The sequence below is a fragment of the Dipodomys merriami genome, unplaced genomic scaffold, assembly GCF_024711535.1.
Source record: "Dipodomys merriami isolate MVZ:Mamm:240054 unplaced genomic scaffold, mDipMer1.0.p SCAF_18, whole genome shotgun sequence".
Lineage (NCBI taxonomy): Eukaryota > Metazoa > Chordata > Mammalia > Rodentia > Heteromyidae > Dipodomys > Dipodomys merriami.
The window spans coordinates 25,265,963-25,289,937 of NW_027203159.1; the positions used below are offsets into that span (position 1 = coordinate 25,265,963).

General features: G+C 35.1%; 1 pseudogene; it reads right to left on the minus strand.

Annotated features, from left to right (window-relative positions):
• Nucleotides 1-8,082: 8,082 nt before the first annotated feature.
• On the minus strand, nucleotides 8,083-8,827 carry LOC138829971 (tropomyosin alpha-3 chain pseudogene; annotated as a pseudogene).
• Nucleotides 8,828-23,975: the final 15,148 nt, after the last annotated feature.

The window sequence follows — 23,975 nt, forward strand, 5'->3', positions numbered from 1 at the left end:
CAATATCTAGTATATGTATGACTCAAGCAGAAAAGGTCAGTTAATGTGATGTTAGGAAAATGAACCCTTAGATATCTATTTTAATGTTTTTTTTTCTGTCATGCATGTGTTTCTAATGCATTTATAAGATTATTTCTTTGTTGTTTTCTATGCCTCTCCCCCACAGTATAACCCCGGCTTTCACTATATTTGATGTCAGTATAACTTGTGGAGGAGATGGGGGAAAAAAAGTCTTTTAAGGATTCAGGTGGACCTGTTGCAACAATGAGAAGTACAAATAAATTGTCATGCCAAAAACGAGCTTTACAATGTCGGTGGGGGGATGGGAGAAGGATTGGGTGGGGTTGGGGGGAGGCTGGTAAGGGAGGTTAAGTGTAAACAAAGGAGGAGGCTGAAATGCTTCGTAAGAAATGTATGCATTATCCTGCCCATGTAATTGTAATCCCTCTGTACAGTATGTTCACAAATAAAATAAAATAAAATAAAAATAAACACGACTTTCACACTGCAAAAAAAAAAAAAGAAAAAGAAAAAAAAAGAAGAAGATATGTACAAGGAAACCATATCTGCAAGTCAGGCAAAACAACATATGTGTCAGAAATGTGTTTAAGTTCTATAAATGCCTTTTATTGAAATTACCCTGTAATAAACATAAACATAAAACTTGACATCCATAAATACAATGTCATTCTTAGTAGAATACAATGTCATACAATGTCTATTTTTAGTAGAATGCTGTCACCTTCGTGTCAGAATGGTGACCGAGAATGTGCATGAAATTTTTTTGTAGAAACAGCATACAAACGCAACCCAAATCAATTTGGAAGAGAAAATTTGCACTAGAAATATTTTTATTTGTGATGTGTTTGCCTCATTGTTCAGTAGGCACCATTCATGAGCACCAGCATTTTCTGAAAGCCCAAATAATAAAGCCTGTTTCTTTCCCTAGAAACCATTTTGAAATTTTTCCTAGCTATCACTATGAAATAAAGATACTAAAGAAGTGAAGAATATAATACTTATAGATTGATTTATTGCAGCTGTGTATACCATAGAAGAATGCATATGTTTAGGCAGAACAGCTTAGAAAGAAGGAGTAGTTGATATCTGGATGAAAATGTGCGACAAAAAATAAAATGCCCAGGAGTTAACTAAAGAAGTGAGGGATCTCGATGATGAAAACTTTAAAAACCTGAAAATGGAAATTAAATACTGTCTAAGGAAGTGTTAAAAAAAAAACATCCCATGTCAGAGTTTTAACATCGTAAATATGGCATTACTGCCAAAGCCTATCTACAAATTCAATGTGATACCTATCAATATCCCAACGTCATTCTTCAAGAAAATAGAAGTAGTAATCTAGAGATTGGTATGCAACAATAAAAGAATAAAAATAGCCAAAAGAACAGCGCTGGAACAATACAAATACCAAATTTACAACTCCATTTCGAAGACATAGTAATCAAAACACCTTGGTACTGGCACAAGAACATATCTGAAGACCAATGGAATAGAACTGAAGACAAAGAAATAAGCCCACCGTCCTATAGCCACCTAATATTCGATAAGGGAGCCAAAAAAATAGAATGGAAGAAAAAACAACCTCTTCAATAAATGGTACTGGCAAAATTGGTTAAACCTCTAGAAAACTACTGCTACAACTTTAGATATTACCCTGCATCAGAATCATCTCCAAATAGATCAAAGACATGGAAGTCAAAGAAGACACCCTGAAAATATTATAGGAAGGAACAGGAGAAACTCTAGGGATACTTAGCAAGGGCAAAATTTTCTTATTTTTCATGATAATTTTTCTTTTTTCTAGTAAGTTTTTTATTGTGCAAAATACTGTACAGAGGAGTTACAATTACATAAGCAAGATGATGAGTACATTTCTTATCAAGCTTTGAATGCCTCAAACACAACAAATCAATGAAAGTTTTGACAAGTGGTATTGACAAGTGCTTTTTCATGGCAAAGGACATAGCAAGCAAGATCTATAGAAAGTCAACCAATTGAGAGATGATTTTCACTACCCATAAAACGTACAAGGGTGTCATATCTAAAATATACTTAGAACTCAAAAAAATTAAACACCCCAACAACGAATCCTCAAAGAAACAACCATTGATTAGCAAGCGGGCTAAAGACTTAAAGAGGGACTTCTCTGAAGAAGAAATAAGAATGGCCAATAGACACGTGAGAATTGGTCAAGTTCTCTAGCCATAAAAGAATTGCACCCTCCGACGTCACCCTAACCCTAATTGTTTTTTTCTTCATTACTGTGTCTTGTGTCCTACTTTTTTGTTTTCCACTTTATTTCCCACATAATTGACAGTAAATGTGTTCGCCTCCGTACTTCTATTCCCAGAGTTGTTAAAGCATGATTATTGCAGAAGATGTTTAAATGCTTTCCAGTTGTCCTCAAATCAAAGGCCATGCCAAGTCTCCTCTAGGTCCATATGTAGAAACTATGTTGACATGAAGAAAATTAAAATATCTCAGGACACAGTGCATATATATATATATATATATATATATATATATATATATATATATATATATGTATATATATATCGCTACTCTTTTTTTGAAATCCTGTTTTAAATATGAAGATTTCCCATATTGATTCAGTATACATTTTGACCTTAAAATTTGGTAATGTTTGCTCAATTAATCTAGTTCTATTAATTGGTGTATAGGATATTATGGATAAGCAGCCAAATTCACAGAAATATGAAGATGATTTTGAGAAATTATTAATAAAAGTTTTTTTAAATTGTATATTTTCTTTAGTGAATTTGGTAGAACATTTCTACATTGTGGAACATAGTTGGAATTATACCTGAAAATTCTCAGGAAGGTACTAAAAATGCATAGTTATAGGAAAGTACATGTGCCTGATAATATTACTTTTCCAAAGTATAATTTGATATTTATCTGCCTACTATAAATAACTGTTAGGAAATATTTCTAAAGAGCTTCCTTCCAAAGATTAATGCTTAAATTTGGGGAGCTGACAGAAAATTGGAATAGAAAATTATGTATTGTTGCTAGAATTCCATGATAGTATCAATGCTACACTTCAGAGTATAGTGGCCTGGTCTTGCAAACAAAACTAGAAAATAGGATGTGAGAATGATCTTGTAGGGGACAACAACTAATGTTCAGAAAAGCTCTGAATATGTGTAATGTTTAGTTCCAAGAGTAAAATGAATAACAAAAATGGGTACACGTAGGAAGATCGATAACTGATGTGAGCACATTAAGGTGTGTGTCAAAGCAAAATAGACACAGCAAAGATAGCAGGAAGCCCTTCCATCAAATAGACATGTTATTTGCACTGGTCACATCCACTGTCCTATGTGGGGTATTAATTATTGTTGTACCATTTTCCTTTTCATGATCTCAGGTCTTTCATCAGCAAGCCAGCCTATGTCAAGTGAAATGCCACCTTCTGGACCAAAGACAGAAGGGAAGATTATACTTCTGAGTACTATGATTTTCATCATATAATTCACTGGAATTCTGCTATACATCAACAGAAGGGTGCTGCTGGTGTTTTCTTCACCTCTAACTCATGTAAAGTAGGATCATAGTGTTTATACCTGTGTAGAAGTGCTTCACATCACTCTTATTTTGAAGGTTTGTTTGTTCTACAAAATTAATTATTCTCTTTCCTACAAATATTCCCAGCCCCTCAAGAAAATACCTTGATTGTAACATTTCAGACCCTGAAACAGGGTGACTGGAGCACGGAATACTTTTCTCATTAATGAAATTTATACAGCAAGGAATGAAGTACTTGCTTGGTTATATTCATATATATATATATATATATATAACTTTTTATATATTTTTATAAATATATAGACACACTCATCTTAATAAATATATCTTTAATTAGGATATATTTTTAATAAAGATATCTTATTTAGGAAATATTTTATGCTATGTAACAAGTTTAAAAGTATGTAAAAACCTGTGCCATAGACTATGACATCGAGGAATATGATATACTTGTACGTGTAAAATTGTTCTCAGAAATTAAGGATTGTGAAGGGAAAATGATATAATGTTCTCATATAACACTGTGGTTTTGTCAAACTACTGCTGAGTAAGAGAAAGACAGAGGAAAGGACTCAATATAGGTATTTATTGTATAGTAAATCAAACAAAAAGATATAAAGTGGCAGTTAGTTCTTATAACTTTGCATGCCTAGAATGTATTACACATATTTTGTCGACTTTTTCTTGATAACAGCTGAAAGAAGAAAACAATTCACATGCTTATTTCAAATTGTCTGAAACTGAACTGATGTGTAATAGCCACTAGCCATAATGACTTTTTTTCCACATTCTATTTTTGCACCTGGCATCTTCTGATACATACCAGATAGGCTTTTGCAAAGGTAATTTGTCTTGAACTCATGGCACTTCCAATAACTTTAATGTCTTTTAGATCTCCATTTCAGCATTTGTGAGGAATGCAAAAAACAAAGCATGAAGGGTTATTATTCCATTAGATGTATCCTAACAGTGAGACATGCTTAATGTTAGACAAGTAAAATATGAAGGGATAGCATGCAAATACCTTCAGGTACAATTAAAAACAATGTGCGATTGCTTAAAACATTAAACATTTTTCCATTATTTTTTATTGACAAAACAAATTTCCTTTTAAAGTGCCAATCACATTGTGAAGTGTTATCAGGTAAATATGCTCATCATGCCAGAAAAATAATTAATATTTAAGGAATATATGCATGTCACCAGTTATGACCATGGAAGTATTGGACTTTGCCATGAATATTGAAAATATTGCCATTAGAATTTCTTTGTTCAGATTATTTTCTCAAATATGTTTGACTTAGAGAATTCTATGCCAGACATACACCAACATTTGGAACACTTGTCTGTGATGAAGGCCAGGGTAAGGGGTTGAAACCAATGGTGCAATCATGGTTTCTATCTTCATTACCAAGGAAGAAATATATGAAAAAATATCCTGGACAAACTATGATTAATGTTTATCATGATTGAATAAAATCAAGATGTAGAAATGCAAAATCTCCTCTGTTTTAAATTCCAAACATTATAGTAATTTGTCCTGCTTCATTTTATGGGTGCTGAAACTGAAAAGGGAAAAATTGTGACATTCCAGTTTGTTTATTTATTTTTTTGTAGTGACTGGTACTTTATTTCAAAACGACATTTGTCAATATTCAGTATCAACACACTTGAATTATTGTTTTCTCTTTCTCCTAACTGGCCCCAAAGAGACCACAAAGAAAGGAGAGTATATTATAAGCCAATAAGCTGAAGGATGTACACCTAACAGACCTCACAGAGACCTCATCTAAAAGAGCGAACCAGATGGGAAAAGACACTCCAAAAGATCACATGCTGCTAGCCCTCAGACTGTAGAATACTCTCATAGCCAGACGGTGGCCAGGGCTCCCCAACCCTGAAGCAAAGTTTCAAAATAATATAAAAATTTTAAAGTCTTATACATAAGCTATACAAGATTTTTCCAACACTCATACAAAGCACAATGAGATGACACTTTGAGAGCAGCTTCAGACCCAGAACAGGGTGATGAGATGAGTTTCATATGGCTAAATTACTGGCAAAAACCTAATTTTCTTAATTTAGTTGAAGGAGGCAAGACAGCAGTTAAGTGGTCATCTCAACACTTGAGGGACACATAACTCATTTTGTGAGGAGTTAGGAAGGATAAAGAGATGAGACAAAAATTTGGTCTCATCCTCCCCTCCCCCCCCAAGCCATTCAAACCAATAAATATATCAGCTATGTATGCAGGAGGTGTAAATAGAAGAGTTGTACAGGCTGGACTGGGAAAAACAAAAGAAAGAAACCCTATCTGGAAAACAGTATATTAAGAAGCTCTAGGAGGGCTGGGAATGTGGCTTAGTGGTAGAGTGCTTGCCTAGCACTCATGAAGCCCTGGATTCAGTTCCTCAGTACCACGTAACATAGACAGCTGGAAGTGGCCTGGCTCAGGTGGTAGAGTGTAGGGCAAAAAGTAGAGCAAAAAGTAGCTCAGGGGCAGTGCCCAGGCCCTGAGTGCAAGACCCAGGGCTGGCGAGTGGTAGAGTGGTTCAAGTGGTAGAGTGACAGCAAGTCTGAGGTCCTAAGCTTACTACCCAGTACCATGGTAAGGGCAATCTAGGCAAAGGGTTCCATTTCATTGCCCTTTGCTATTGTTCAGATTTGTAGCTGAAGTGATAAATATGTTAATGATTTTCATCAACTTCCTGCATATTGGGCACTGTTAAAGTTCCTAGCTACTCAGGTGGCTAAAATCTGGAGGACAGTGTTGAAGCCAGCCTGGATCTATCTCCCAATTTACCATAAAAGATGCTGAGCTGAAGGTATGCTTCCAGTGGTAGAGTGCCAGACGTGTGCAGAAAAGCTGTGCAAGAATGTAAGACCCTGAATTCCATCTCTGATGCTAGCACATATCTACACATCTCTTGAAGTGGTATTAGGAACTGTGATGGGGGAAAAGGAATTAGCTTGACTACCTTGCATTCATTAGTGGAAAGGGTCATAATAACATCTCTTGTACAGCTAATATATGCTAGTAGAAATTGGATAAATCAGCTGGGTGCCACGCCTGTAATCCTAGCTACTCAAGAGGCTGAGATCTGAGGATTATGGTTCAAAGCCAGCTCAGATATGAAAGTCTGTGAGACTCATCTCCAATTAACTACCTAAAACTGAAAAACTTTTTTGAGTTGTGGTTCAAGGTGGTAGAGTGTTAGACGAGCAAAAAAGCTCAGGGATGGTGCCCAGGCCTTGAGTTCAAGTCCCAGGACTGCCTCCCTCCCCCCCAAAGATGAATCTTAACTATATAATACTAAGTGGAAAGTAGCAGGTAAGGCTACTTTGAAAGTTATGAGCAACCAAAATGAGAAGCATTTATAATAGGTAAGTGTAGTGGGGAAGACATGGAGCTATGGAACATAAATTGAAGAGTAATGAATTATTCATTTATGGAAATTGTAGATGACAACTGTTGCATAGAATTACAGTAATTAATGTACATGTGTATCCTGATAACAGGAATATAAAGCAATACCCACTCATGGAATTGAAGTCAGGGAGTGGAAGAAGAAGTACATTGAGGAAGAGAAAATGAATAGTATGAGATACTTTCTAAGGGTGAGCCTCATTCTAGGCCTTAGTCCAGTTTAACCAACAGTATAAAGCCTTGCCTAACCTTAGTATAAATGCTACATACAGTGTTAAAAAAATTTGGTCTCAGGGCTAGAGATGTGGCTCAATGGCAGAGCACCTGCCTAAATTCATCCCCATCATTGCAATAAGGGAAAAAAGAGGTGACGGAGGTTCTCAGAGGTCTCAGTATCTTAATGTAGTCACTTCTGATGAAAAAGGTAAATAAGAATAAGCTTGTCCAAAGATACCTTAAAGCTGATACTTGTTTTCTTTTTGTGGCTAACTCCTAGAATCACCTATCTGGTTTGGCTGGTACTTTGTACAGAGCAATGAGGTTTTCCATGGCTGGTTTTGCTGGTACTTTGTAGAGAGCAATGAGGTTTTCCATGGTGGAGTCTTTCCCTGGGCTCTATTTGGCTCTCAACAAGGCAGGCCCATATCTGTTTCCCTCCTCTGGAGGGCAGTACTTATTAGGCTGAAAAGTTAACCTTCCAAAGGGAGAAAAGATTTGACTGCTGCTTCAGAGTTGTGGAATTATTTGGAATGTTTTACAAATGACTGCTAGGACAACACAAAAAATTAATGACAACCTGTGTACATCACAACGTGTTTTTAAAGACATTTCGCATTTTTCTCACATCCCTTAAATGTTGTTCCCAAAAGTGCACAGCCTCTATCCTAGCTAGAATCTCTGTAAAGAGGCTGAGACAGTTCGGTGAAAAAAGACATGAAGGATAAAGGGTAGAAAGGGTGGCAAAAGGAGAAAGCAGCCTTTCCAGTTAAGATCAGCCCTCATTTTCAAGGTCATTTCCCGATAGGCTGGCCACAGGCTGAGTCGTGGTCAGAGATAGGTGCAGTGGCAGGTGGGACTGGGGAGGTCTACATCTCATTCAGGCCAAGCAAGAGTCTGGTCCAGCATCCTTTGTGTACAGAGGTGATCCTTTTGGTACATTTCAGTTAATCTTCCAAATCATCAATTGTCTTTTCCAGTTTGTCTACTGATCTCTCAGCAAACTCAGCACGGGTCTCTGACTCTTTGAGTTTATCAGTAAGAATCTTGATCTCTTCCTCGTATTTGTCTTCCTTTTGAGAGTACTTTTCTTTAGCAGCACTCAGACACTTCAGGTTCTGGTCCATCAGTCTGATCTGCTCATCCATCTCTCGGCAACGGGACTCAACCAGATAAGCTCGTTCCTCGGTGCGTTCCAAATCTCCTTCAATAATCACCAATTTACGAGTCACCTCTTCCTACTTCCTATCTGCCTCTTCTGCAATGTGCTTAGCTTCTTTGAGTTGGATTTCCTGGAGTTCCATTTTTCTTCATCTTTAATGCCCGGTTTTCAATAACTTTCATACCTCTCTCACTCTCATCAGCAGCTTTTTCTGCTTCCTCCAGCTTTTGCAGGTCAGTGGCTAAGCGCTCCTGAGCTCGATCCAACTTCTCTTCAACCAGCTGGATCTTGCATTTCAAGGAGGCCACCTCAGCCTCAGCCTGTTCCCTGGCCCGCCTTTCTCCCTCCACTTCCCGCTGGAGTCGCTCAGCCCTCTCCTCAGCATCATCGGCCTGCTGCTGCAGAACCTGAATCTTGCACTTCACTGCTTAGATGGTGGTGATCCCTAACATGGTCCCCACCCAGCTGCTTCTCAGTCTCAGGTTCCTGCCTCCTCCACTTAGTGTTGCAGCTGCTTCTCTGATATTCCAGTTTGTACACACACACACACACACACACACACACACACACACACACGCATACAGATTTGCATCTACAAATGGATAGGCAACAAAAATATCTGATTAGGCACACAAATCTGCTCACATATATATAATGACAAATATAGGATTGATTAAAACTTTGAGACAAATCAGCCAGTAACATGGTCTCCTATACAGCCACAGATTTTCTCGTGAATTCTCAGGTTCTCTAGTGTCATCCACTTTTGAGAAGCCACAAAAATTTATGATTCCTTTAGATATATAAGCATAAGGAAACAGGACTCATATTACCATGGAGTAATATTCAGTTTTCTAGCTACTTAGGTATTTCGGGAAATATCACTACCACATCAAACATTACTCTGAGTTTCAAAGAGAAAATGCAAGATGGTCCAAATAGAGAATGAATAAAAGTGAAATGGCCTTTTTTGGGGAAAATAATTCAGATTTTGGTAATACTCAGATTTTGTTAATACCATGAATATGTGACATTATTGATTAATATTGCTTTACATTTCTTTCTCTGCTTGTTGTTGGTGGTGGTCATTAGGTTTGAACTCCGGAGCTTTTCACATCAAGGCTAATGATCTACCAATTGAGCAATAATTCCACTTTGAATTCTGAAGAGATCAATGAGTGATGAGGACCTCCTTGAGGCTCTCAATGGGTTGTCATGAAACCTGATCTTCATATGTCAGCCTCCTACAGGTTCTTAAATTACCTCTATCAGGCTTCTTTTCTCTGATATACATACTGTGTTGATGCATCTTTTGATTGTTTGTCGCCAGCACTCATGCCTACTGGAAGTCTATGAGTAACTACGATTTTCCTCATGGATAATACTCTCTAGTACTCCATTTTGAAAGACTTCATTCCCTAAATGAAGGTGAGAAAAATCCTTGACTTTATTGATTTATATTGAAAGCCTAATGTGTAAAACTTACTTTGTAGTGAAGAAATTTTATGGATTTGGAGAAAAGAAAGTTTGTTATTCATTTATCCTATTTATTTTCTTTAGATTTTGACAGACAATAGTGTGTCATAGCAAAAGAGCACGTAATTAAACAGCATGCATGGGCATCCAGAACATCTTACATGTCAGCAGTTTCACTGGTTCTAACAAACCAAAGAATTTCAGGGTACACATACACTGTACTAGGAGGCCTCAACACTGCAAGTGCAGTAGCTGGATGAACAGCACTGACAGAACAAAGGATCACAAGATAAACATGCACAGTGACAGGAGCGCACAGTATAGATGATGCTAATGCCTGAGCAGGTCTGCCAAAGGATCCAAGGAGTCCTGAGTAAAAATGCCAGGTCTGTACATCAAGTTGCAGGCCCTGAGATAAAGGCCCAGACTATGATTTCAATCCTCAGTCTCTTTTTACAAGGTCCCAGGCCCCCGTTAACCTACCAGTTCATGCCCGAGGCTAGGAGTTCAAGGCCTAGGCTGTGACTTAAGGCCCAGGCCCAGAGTTTCAGTCCCAGCTATAAGGTCAAGTCGCAGGCAAACAGTTCAAAGTCTCAAAAGTAGTTCAAGGCCTGGGTTTTGACATCAAACTCCAAGCCCTGAGTTTAAATCACAGGCCCTGAATTCTAGGTCTAGGGCCCCAGTAAATATGCCAGGCTGAGAGTTCATGGCTCAGTCTCTGAATTTAAGTTCTAGGCTTTGAGTTCAAGGTCCAAGCCCCAAGTTCATATCTCAGGACACAAGGTCAATATCCAGACCCTGAGTTTAAATCCCAAACTTTGAGTTCCAGGCCCAGAAATTGACACCAGGGACCGTCAGTTTAAGGCCCAGCTCATCAGCTAAAAGCCCCATCCCCAATTTGAAGTCCTACTGCCCCCTTTGCCACTGAGTTCAAGATCCAGGGCCCCAGTTCAAGTACCAGTCCATAAATTCAAGGCCCAGGTTGTGTGTTTTAGGCCCAGTCTAGGAATTCAATATCCAAGTCCATCTTGTTAGGACCAGACTATGAGTTCAAGTCCCAGGAACACAACTCAAGGCCTGAGTGCTGAGTTCAAGGCTTAAGGCATGAATTCAAGTCCCAGGAACTGAGTTCAAGGCTCAGAACCTGAGTTCAAGTCCCATGCTGAAAGTTAAAGTCCTCGTCTAAATTAAAACCAGGCAGAAAGTTGAAGGCCTAGGTGACTGAGTTCAAAGCTCAGGCAGGGAATTCATTTCCCAGACCTGAATTTAAAGCGTAGGTCCTGACTTCAAGGCTTAGGGAAAAAGTTTAAGACCCAGCCTCTGAGTTGAAAGTTCTGGCTAAAATCCAAGTCCCATCAAGAAGAGATAAAACTTGTCTCATAAAATATTCAGTAGATACTGCTCAGCTATAGTGAGATAAATTACTACCTTTCCAAATATGTCCTCATACAGTTTAGTTGACGATTGCAAAATCATACATTTTGACATATTTTCATTAAGTTTGATATCAATATTTCCTGTCCTTTTGGGATGATTAAAATTGGAGACCTGAACTTTAGTTCAAAAAGTAAAAGGACACAAACATTGTTTAACTGAAGGACTGTAAACTTTCAGGAACTAAAATCTACTAAAATCTATATTAAAAGGTCAAAGTCTCATATCAAATACACTTCATTTTGCTTAATTTCATAAGATAGTCATCAGTGCCAGTACTCTGAGATTTCTAGTATCCTAGTAATAAATGCACAAAGAAAAAATGGAATTTGCTTATTGAATATTAACAAAATATACCTTCAAACAAAATACATGAAATATAAAGAAGAAAGGTAATCCAGGAAAGCTCTTTTTCTTTCTGTCTCTTTCATAAAGCAATGGGAAAAATAAACACCTAGTAACATTTTGTTTGAGATCAATGCAATCTTGTTTTTTCAAAATATTTCCTCACTGGGATTTCAGAAAAAAATGTTTTCATCATTATTTCTTACTTGAAAAATTACAGGTTTCTAATATACAATTAGGGTAAACACTAAGAACTCCATTACCTGCACATTTTGAAAGTACTGAAGTGCCAGAAGCACATGCTACCAAAGTTCAGACAAATTTTAGCAACTTTACACATAGGTTGAATCACTAATTACTACTTGTTTTCCATATAAAGTATTTCATTGTTCAACTAACCAGTGTTATGCATATCATTTTTTCTGGAATTACAATTTTTAGTTTTCAGACAGTATTTCCCATGAGTAAATAATAGAGTGGAAACAGTCCTGTTGTTAATTGGCTGGTTATTCAAGCATATTTTATGAAGTTCTACTTGAGAAAGAAATTGGAAATGTGTAGTTAGTGTATAAGTTAGATATGTGAATTCAGAATATGATCACAAGATATGGTGGTTTGAAAACAGGTTGTTTCTGGTGATGTGCATAATTAGTTATCAGTATATTTCATATTGAATAATATAAAATATTGGCTGCAATCTGCAGAAATTTTGAACATGAGAATGATTTTTCGGATGAATTAAAAATAATACTTACTTGAAATCATGAAAAAGAGAGTCTATGGGTAACCCTAAGTATTTTCTATTCATATTGGATAATGTAGGGGCAGTAGAAGGATCAAGGAATCAATAAAGAAGAAACCTATCACATAGCATATCAAAATGGAAAAATGTGAGACTATAAAGAGATTAAGTAATTCTGCCCTTCCAGACAGTGACCAATACAACACAAGAAATAAATCATTTTCTTTAAATTTCTATGCATTTCCATAAGTGTTCAGGTCAGGACAATGGAAGCCTGTTTGTGCTGAGCAGAACAATTATTAATGTTTACATTTTCTGATTTTATGTTAGGCTGTTATACAAGCATGAATCACCTGGAAAACCAATTAAAGCCACTATAGTCACTGAGAATTTTATAAACTCAATTTTAGAGGTACTATAGTTTCCCTATAATCAATCAATTCATAGATGTTTACCTCAGAACACTGTGATTTGTGAGAATCCATTTCAGGATAGTTTTTGAGATTGTTCCTTACCATTCCAAGTACAATATTGCCATGAAGGAAATAGTTTTTTGAACCATTTTCCTTGTTACTTATCCTGTATTCAAGTTGCCCTAATGATCTTAGAACAAATTCTAAATATTCATAAATCCTTGAATCTACTGACTAGAATACAACTTCAGTGATTGTTTTTTCTATTTCTTTATGAGCCACACTATCAAATTTTTTTACCAACATATACTATGTGCAATATTATTAATTCTAGCTATCAGTGGATTACTTGTATGAAGAAAAGCAGTTGAAGCCTAACCCATTTGTGCATAATAGTACTTAGATATTTAAAGTGAAATGTCTAAATCTATGTCTATTATTATCATTGAAAATGGTGTTAATAAAAGTATGTTGTATGCAATAGCCTACACAACAGATTTATTTAGTTTATCTCTTCCAAACTAGCCATACATACTGATCTTTTATTTCCAATAATTAGCATATGTATATGCTAATTTCATCAGATGATCAAAAAAGCTTAATAGTGCATAGATTGATATAGAAGATAGACAAAGAGATAGAAGATAGATAGATAGATAGATAGATAGAAAGAAAGAAAGATAGATAGATAACTAGACGTAGTTACTTTATTTCTATATAAAGTGATGTTACATGAAACGAGCCACAAGATATGGACAGAAGAAGTTTTTCTTGTTTTTTCTCATTTTTTCTTTTTTTCTCATTTTAATTTTTTTTTAAATTTTATTGTGAAAATACTGTACAGAGGGGTTAAAATTACATGGATAAGATAATGAGTACATTTCTTATCAAGCATTGTACCCTCCTCCTTTGTTTCCCCTTTCCAACCGCCCCCCCTCCCCCTACCCAATCCTCCCCGCTCCTCCCCCCGCCCCCGCCCCCGCACCAATGGTGTAAAGTTCGTTTTTGACATAAAGACTTGTACATCTCATTGTTGCAATGGGTCCACCTGTATGATTTTTTGTTCGACTTTATTTTCTTCCTCCTATGGTATATTTCTATTAACACTCTATTTGATTTTTGAATGTATTTTTAATATAAATTTGTCTAATTTGGGATGAAAATGATGATGACAAAATAATGAAACAAGAACACAGGATGATCCATTTGAATAACGATACTCAGAGGACACTATGTTGAAAAAGAATTTCACTGCTTTGGTGTTGAAGAGGAGTAGTGGAGATGGAGGAAGGAAAGTATAGTAGGAGGGTGTAACAATCTTCCACAAGAAATGTCCTCATTACAGACGTAATTGTAACTTTTCAAGAATTGTATCTTTTCAAGAAAACATTTTTTTGAAAAAAAAGGATAAAAAATACCAACAGCAAATATAAACAAAATGATTATTCCATCCAAATAACCAATTACTCTGTATGTGGTAGAGGCAATATTGGATTGTGAAATTTTTGCTCTTTTTGAGTTTTTAAAGGAAAACAGTGTTTACTGAAAGGTGCTTAAAATATGATCAGGATGTAAGGTTGTTACCATTTGACATTAAACTGTATTATTTCCTAAGTGCTGTCAAAAAAGCTGTTAAAAATTATCATCATTTTTCTATTAAGGGTGGAATTCGATTGGTTTAGGCAGAAAATTGAAAAGCAATTAAACTAAAGTAAAATATGTTTATCTCATATTTATTGATGTTCAGAATGACTTAATCCCCCCAAATTCTTGTTAAATACATTGTAATTAGAATGAGTACAAACGTCATGAAATACAAAGCATACATTTTCATTTGGAAATGAAAGCTTCCTAAAAACAAAAAGAAAAATGAAAATTAAATGACAACAACAATAAAAACACAACACTTTTATTATAGTGCAATGTCCAACCAAGAGACAGGATAGTTTATCAACTTTATTATAAGTAATAATTCACTCAACTGACAAGAAAATGAGAGGAAGTAATAGAGTTAAAAGTGGGATTCGTACTTGGCTAAATGAACTTCTCAGCAACTTGGCTTTGTATAACATTTTTGGGGGGTCGTGTGTGTGGGGGGTGTAATTTGCCAATAGTTGTAACATGCTGTGAATATTTCTTAAAATTTATGAATTTCACCATATCAACATGCACTATAAATTTACATATTGCTGGGTTCAATGAAGTTTTTGACAAATCACATTCTTAAAATATTCAGCATGTGTTCTTTCTCTTTGTAGCTGCTTCTTCAATAGGAGTAACTACTGCAATCTAAAGAGTTCATTAATACTTTTACTCCGTGATCACTTGTGATAGAATGATTCTGTAAAAACTCTGGCAGTAGTCGATTCTTGTCTGAAAGTTTTCTTGAAAGTTCTCGTTCCATTGTCATTGTGTATTCCTGTGTTTGGAGTATACATATCCCTATGAAATTTCTGGAGAATATGAGATTTTGTGATTTATTTGGTACTAAAAAGCAATACCGGAATTGGAGAATACTCTTCAATGGTAACAACACCATGTTTATATATTTTCTGTGCAAAAGACCTTAATATACACTCTGTAATCTTCAAATAACTGGCATGTATATTCATAGGGATTGTTATAGATACCAGAATTGTGAAAATAACATTTGTCTTGGGCTGGGAAGTTGGCTCAATGATAGTGTTCTTGACTTGCATGCATTAGGTCCTGGGTTCAATTGCTCAGCACCACATAAGCAGAAAAATGTGTAAGTGATTCTGTGGGTGAAGTAGTAGAGCACTAGCCTTAGGATGAAAAGGTGAGGGATGATGCTGAGACCCAGATTTCAGGAATCACAACTGACAAAACAGAAACAAAAATCTATTGCACATCAGAGTGTGAAGGGATATATATTCATTGATGAGGAGGCTAAGGTTAATTGAATCAAGAATTATATCAAATTACCAAAAAATTGTCAAGTGATATGTTAAAAAATGTTGAATATAATTTCAAAAGGGATGTCATGCATAATGGTGCCGCTATGTTTCAACAGAAAATCAGTTTGTTTCCCTTAAGAAGTGTGCAATGTTTGTAAAAATAATCACAATCATAGTATGTTGTTATAATAAGAAAAATTATGGAACGAAGCAGAATTAATTATATTTTCATAAATGTATGAATGTTACCTGTTCATGTGAATATTCCAATTCAACATTACAATATGAGGAGTTTCTAACGAATGACTTTTGTTAAAAATATTTTAACCTATCTATATCCTCAGAACTCTAGTGAAGGGAATATTAATATCTTTAAACCCAGTAGATGTTAGACAACTCAATGGTTATCTTAATTGATGCAAAGAATAGTGCAATCAGGAGACAGGTAAAAATAATTTATTTTCAATATTATTTTAAGGTGTATATTGCACATGTTTATATTTGGATTAATCCTATGACAAGGATGGGAACATCCCCAATTGCCTAGTTAATGTCAGAAAATTTTTTATTTGCAACCAAGAAGGTATAAGTTGACATAAGATTTCACCATGTCAAACCAAATATGCCAGAAATATGCATAAGAGATAATTACCCAAAGTAATTGACATGAAATTTAACAGGGTTGAGTGTACACACATTAACACAGTTCATCACAAAGAAGCAAATCAAAATGATTTAAACAATACTTTGGGGAAAAAACAAACTATTAATTTGGCCACTATATTTTCACATGTTCTCTTCACACAAAATCTAGATTTTGTTATTCTTTCCCCCTACTCTCTTCCCTCCTACCCTCAGGAAATATGCTTGCCTTTTGGTTTCTCTCTTCAGAATTGCTACAAGATTGGTAAGACTTATTATTGCAGAAGATGTTTAAATACTTTCCAGCATTGCTATGTCGCCTCTAGGTTCATGTTTAGAAACTATGTTGACATGAAAAAGTAGAAATATTACTTAGGACATAATAGATACGAATAAGTACTAAATTCATCTGAAGTCCCATTTTAGACATGTTTTCTCAATAATTATTTAACACATTTTGAGCTTAAAAATTAGTAGTCTTGGTGGAATTAATCCTGTGCTATTAATTGGTGCATAGCATATTAAAGATAAGCAGCCAAATTCACAGAAACATTGAGTTGACTTTAAAAATTTCTAATGAAATTTTATTTTAAAATGTATATTTTGTTTAGTGAATTTCATAGAACCTGTTTACATTGTGTATTACAGTTTGAATTATGCTGGAAAATTCTCAGGAAGCTACTGAAAAATGTATAGTCTTAAAAGTGCAGGTGCCTCATAATATCATTTTAGAAGTATATTTTGATACTTCTCTGTGTGCTGTCAGTAACGGCTAGGAAATTATGCTAAAAAGCTTCCTAGCAAGGATATAGGGTTAGATTTGGGGAGTTGATGCAAAATGGGCCAGGTATTTAGAGAGATTCTATAATTACGTGATAGAAATAATACTGCAATTCAGAGTGTAGTGTCCTGGCATGTCAAACCTACAGAATCCAACCTGAAAGTGAACTTGTAGAAAGACAACTGATATTCAGAAAAGCTTTAAATATGAGTAATGTTTAGAACTGAGAGTGAAAGGAAAAAATGTAAATGGTTAACATGGGATTACTTACTGATGTAGGCACATTAAGGTGTCTGCTGCTAATCTAAGGATAAGTGGAATTAGAAAAGACAGCCTGAAAACGTTCAATCAAGTACACATTTCATTTGCAGGGGCCTATTCCAGTGTCTCCACTGTTTGGGACCCCGACATAATACTGACATAATAATATTACCATTCATGATTTCAGGTCCATAATCAGCAAGCCAGCCTATGTCAATTGAATTGCTCCCTTCTGGCCTAAAAACCGAAGAGAAGATTTCGTTTCTAAGTGCTATAGTTTTCAACATGAAATTCACTGGATTGCTGCAAGGCTTCAATACAAGGGTGCTGCTAGTGTTTTTAACCTCTAATGCATCTGAACTATGATCATACTGTTTATACTTGTTTCTACAGTCTGATCTAGAGATTTATTCTGTTCCCTAAAAATATTCCCACAAATATATCTGAATTGTTATATTTCAGTCCCTGAAACAGGGTGAGTCCTTAATGAAGTTAATCCAGCATGGACTGAAGTAATAGCTGGCAAATATAAATATCTTAATAAATATAAATATATTTTGAAATGAATATAAATATCTTAGTAAATATTTTATATCATGTAACATATTTAAAAAGTATGTAAATCCTGTACCTAAAAATGTGACATCAAGCTTGATGTTGTTGGTCTCATGCCTGTAACCCTATCTACTAAAGAGGCTGAGATCTGAGGATCAAGGTTCAAAGCCAGTCCTGGCAGGACATTCTGTGAGACCCTTATCTCCAACAAACCCTAGAAAACCACAAGTGGCATTGTGGCTCAAGTGACAAAGCACTTGCTTTGAGTTGAAGAGTGCAAGGATAGCACCCAAGCCCAGAGTTAAAGCCCCACCACTAAACAAAAAAGAAGAAGAAGAAAGAAAAAAAGAATGTGACATGGTGTTATATGATATAACACCTTTTGATTTGAAAAGTTCTCAAAAAGTTAATGATTAATGTGACGGGAAATGATGTCAAGTTCTAATATAATGCTAACACCCAATTTTTCTCAAAGGTACTGATGACTAAGAGCAAGACAGAGGGAAATGCTCAATATAGGTGTCAAATAAAGATATGTAGTGGCAGTTAGGCCTTAGAAACTTGCAGGCCTAGACTGTATTAACCATATTTTTGGAAATTTTCTTGATAACAAATGAAAGAAGAAAACAATTCACAATCATATTTCAAATTGTGTGAAACTTTTTGTGAAATGTTTACTGATGTTTAGTAGCCATTAGCAATCGCATTTTTTGAAATTTCCTTTTTTTGCAACTGGCACATTCTGATACCTAACAGATAGGCTTTTGTATAGGTCATTGCGCTTGACCTCAGGGCCCTTCCATATCTCTAAGGTCTTTTTATTCAAGTCCAGCACTCTATTATTTTGAACCAATGTGATGTTTCCTGTGTTCTGGTGTTTCATTTGAAGTAAGACTCTAATGTACAGTCCTGCCCTGGTGGCTTTGACCCAGCATCCTCCTGAGTAGCTAGGATTGGATGCCTGAATCACGCGGACTCAGTTACAAAATTTTACACAACACTTTTCTTTTATTTTGTCTGTCATGGAGCCTGAAGTCTGAGACTGAATGCTGTCCCTCAGCTCTTCAACTCAAGGTTATCTCTCTACCATTTGAGTCAATGTACCACTTCCCATTTTCTGAGTGTTTTATTGGAGATAAAAAGCCTCAGGAACTTTCCTGCCCGAGCTCGCTTTGCACTGGGATCCTCAGATCTCAGCCTCCTGATTGGCTAGATTTACAGGCGTGAGCCACCAGCATTCGGCACACAAGAAAATCTTAATGAAGATTCTTAAATGAGGGAAAAATAAAATTTATCAATATGAACAATCAAAAGCTGTTGTTGGAACGCTCTTTTAAATGGTAGTAAACTTCTTATTATGCAATTGAATTTACTGAACTGCACAAGAGAAGAAATGTATCCGCTTGTTTTCAAAACTGTAACATAAATATCAGTGAGATTTCTATTTATACGAGTTTGAGAAGGCAATTTTCTAATCTGATAGAAACAGAAGCATTGTGGTGTTGCTGTACATAGGACAAAACCTCCCATTTTTAGAAACTGCCATCAAAACACAAATGGGAAAGTGGAAATAGAAGGATTATCATTATTTGATAATGTAGAAACAACCAAGAGCCAAATAACCTGTAGAAATAGTATTTGGAATGTACACAAATGATACATTTTCATTGATATCACCTAAAGTAAATCGGATTCAGTAAAGCAGTATCCTCCCATAAGAAGGAAGAAAACATCCCCATTGCTTTTTTTTCTTTTACAGACAATTGTAACCTTTATGACTATGTCCCATGAGATTTGTCTTTTTCATTGTGATAGGGCAAAGAATCATCATTTCCTTTTCATGAACTCAGGATTCTCAGATCAACTTAGGCTTCAGTCAACTGAAACATAAAACCAACTGACAAGGTGTAAATTATGCTCATTATTCTTTAACATATTGAAATTCATGGAAACAGGGTTATGTTTAGGAGATATGTGCCGTGTTTGAATGTTCTGTATTTTTTCCACAATTCTCCAAACAGATATTACACCTTTCCTTATATTATTTATTGCTTATGCACACATAACGTCCCTTTATTCTCTTCCACTTTTTGTCTAAAAATAAAATTGGAGGAAATTTTACAATGTGTTATAGCATTTATCACAGCAAAAAAATACAAAAAATCTTGACTTGTGTAGTTTGGAATCCTAAAGTGTGTGTGAAGACAAACAATCTGAATACTGGACTTTTCATGAAAGTTGCCAACCAACTGTGACACAGAAAAAATGGGCCTCAAGTTTAAGTACTCTGGAAGATACTTGAAATCCTCATTCTCTAATGTGGCTGGAAGAGAAAGGGAAAAGAAAATCATGACTTCAATTCTTGCAACATATAAATGACACTGGCTGGATGACAATTGGCAACCATATAATATTGTTTACATATTTCACACTGTATATATGTCATTCTTCTTGCCAATAAGGACCTAATTTCCATCAAGAAGTACCCTAGAATATACACCTTTTTTCAACTATTCATACATAGAGGTTTGCTCTCAATACCTATATATCATTTTATTGCTCATCATAATTTTTCTTGGAATGATATCCTTGAGTGTGTATCAATCAACACTGTTATACTAAGTCATATTTTTATGTGAAATTATGTCAATGTTCATTGCAGTTATTAAAGCGGATCATTGTCTGAGGTGCCTTATTTGAAGCCATAGTAAAATGTAATAATAAAAATAATATCACATATTGATGTATATAAAAATATATGGCATTCTTTGTATGGTTTCATGAAACTCTAGGACCACATCTAAAATATTAAGCCTACATTCTTTTGACTAGAATATGTAACTCCTTCATTACGAATAGAAAAAATGTTACAGATTGAAAAGTAGACAATAAAATCTGAAACCCTATTTTGAATGTGTACTCCGCTGTAGGGGGGAGTTGTAAGTTCGTGGTCACCATTCTGTCTATATCTTTCTTTCTTCCCATGATTGATTGAGAAGTTACAAGGAATTATAAGGTGGTTAATTGCAGAGAATTTTTGTCAAATACATTGAGTGTCTTTTGAATTCATAGAAGTTAAAATGTTGACAATGGAAATCTATTTCAATTTTCAGAAACCTTCTTAATGGCAATGCTTCATTGAAGTAATTAGACCCATTACAGAGTAGAAATATTAATACCTTGTGTTGTATTATGACAGCATATATCTAGAACCAAACATTTTTGAAATTCCTATATCTTGAATTTAGAAAAATCTATCAATTAGTTAATGTACCAATTACATAATTGCAGCACTGTTCAGAGAGTCATGCCAAAAGAAATAAGGCTGCATGATTTGGAAGGCCACAGCTGTACTGTAGAATGTTTGCTTAATATATGTAATAGCAAAACTTAATAAAGTTTACTGATAAGTCATCAAAATAAATCTTAGTATGATCCTTGTTTCTATCTCGTCATCTTTTGTAAATAGACCTGGAAGAGGAAATATACACCACAGGAATACATGGACAGAAGTGATTATAATTAAAGTGGAATTAAAAATAATCATCAAAACCATAACAAGGACTGAATAAACCAACAGTAGATTATGTGAAAAAAATTAACAAAACTGAAAAATGCTTAGCAAATCTGAGAGAAAGGAGAGTGTGAGAGAGGATGGAAAGAGAGAGAGAATGTACCCAAATGAGTGAAAGCAGAGATGAGATATTTAACCTCATGACAGAGTCAAGTAACAGAAGAGGATACGAAAATATTGGGAAAAGCCAGTAAAATAAAGCCCTGGACAAAAAATGTTTACAGGTCTTTGTGGAAGTCCTTCAAAGGACAACCCACTATAATCCTGTTAAAATCTTTCATGAAATACACATTGAATATTCACAATGAACTTGCTTTATGATGCCAGCATACTGCTTCACCAAAAACCTGATATGGATTCATCAATAAAAGAATTGTAGAAACATTTATTGCTTGAACATCAGTGCAAACTTTCTCAATAAACTTCTGGAGAGCTGACATGAAGAATTAATAAAATAACCCACAAACAATGACCAAAGGGGAACCATCCCAGAGGGGAAAGTTGCTTCAATATATGCAAGTCAATCCATGTAATTCAGTACATCAGTAGGAAGAAGCACAAGAATCACAAGATCATACATATAGCTGTACAAAGGCATTCAATAAGATTCCATGCCACATTATTATGACAATTATGGAGAAAATAGAAACTCATGGAATATTCCTCAATATAATAAAGACTGCCTATGACAATCTGACTGTTCCCTTACACTTAATGGTGAAAGGAAAATACATTTGCACAACAATTAAGAATGAGAGAATGAATCCCTGCTCCCTAAAGCTCGTCAATATATAATAGGAATTCCTAGTTAAACTAATACTGGTATGCTTTGGGGAGGGGAAGGGAAAATTTATTTAAGTAGGAATACAGATGATCCATTACAAAAATGATATGTACAAGATATTATGTTGGAAAATGAACTTTACGACTTTGAGGGGGCTGGAGATGGGAGGTCAGGGATGGTAAAGGGAAACAAAGGAGAAGGCAACAATGCTTGATAAGAAATGTACTTATTACCTTGCTAATGTAAATGTAACCCCTCTGTATGGTATTTTCACAATTATATATATATATATGTTTATACATATATATACATATGCATATACATACATTTACATATATGCATATGTTTATATACATATATGTAAATGTATATACACACATATGCATGTGTATATATGTATATGTATATATATATACGTACATATATGAATATGTATATACACATTTGCATATATGTGTATATATACATATATGTATATAAACATATGCATATATGTATATACATTTACATATATGCATATATATGCATATATATATATATATATATATATATATATATATATGGGTTCCAAATAGGGAAAGAAGTAATGAATCTCTACTTCTTTGCAGATAACTTGATCCTCTATTTAAACACTTACAGACTACAATAACAGTTCTAATCTTTTGGCAAGGTACGGAATTTACAACAAATTCAAAAAATCATTTCTGTATGTCTAAAATGAGAAGACTGAAGCATAAAACACCAAAACAACTTCTCCTGTGATGGCCTCCAAAAGAAAATACCTAGGACTTCATGGAAGCAGGTAAGTGAAGGACCTCTCTGAGGAATAGATCAATCATCTGAAAATAGAAATGCAAGCATACTTAATAACATGAGAAAACCACACATGCTCCTGTATCTAAAGTATTGACATCAAGATATTGGGAAACACTCAAAAGCTACTACATCCAAATTCAAAGCAGTGTTGATCAACATTCCTAAAACATAATTTAATGAAAGAGAAGAAGTAATCAAAAAAGTCATATGGAAGTATAGAAGCAACAGAAAGCAACCCTTTGCAGGAAATTTATAGCAAGAATATCAATACTCCACTGCAAACGCTATTATTAAACATACAGAAAAACCATAAAATACACACAAACTCACTCACACATACATACATATATAGATAGATGCAAACATAAGGCACATATATACACACATGTGTGTATACAGACATAGACATACATACATATATTAAATTAAACCTGACACATAAACAGGCCTAAAGTCCAATGAAACAGCATTGAAGACACAGATGTCATCCCAGCGATTAATGGTCACTTAAATTTTGTAAAGGTGCCAAAACCATTAGATAGAGGATAGGGAAAGTCTTCTCAATATGGTGCAGGTAAAAATAACTATACATGAATGAATAATTTAGAGTAGAACTTTATATTTCAACTTAAGCCAGAACCAAGTCCTCAAAGCCAGAACAAAGGCCTCAACGTAGGATTATGTATCATGACATATGATAGTATGGAATAGGGGATGACATATTGACCTGCATACTCAGGTCAAAATTTAGTACATAACAATCCAATCACAAGGAATAAAAGGAGGGCTGAATATGTGGGTTTGCATTCAACTGGAGAACTTTTTCATGACAATAGTCAGAGGTAGCAAGATAAATATG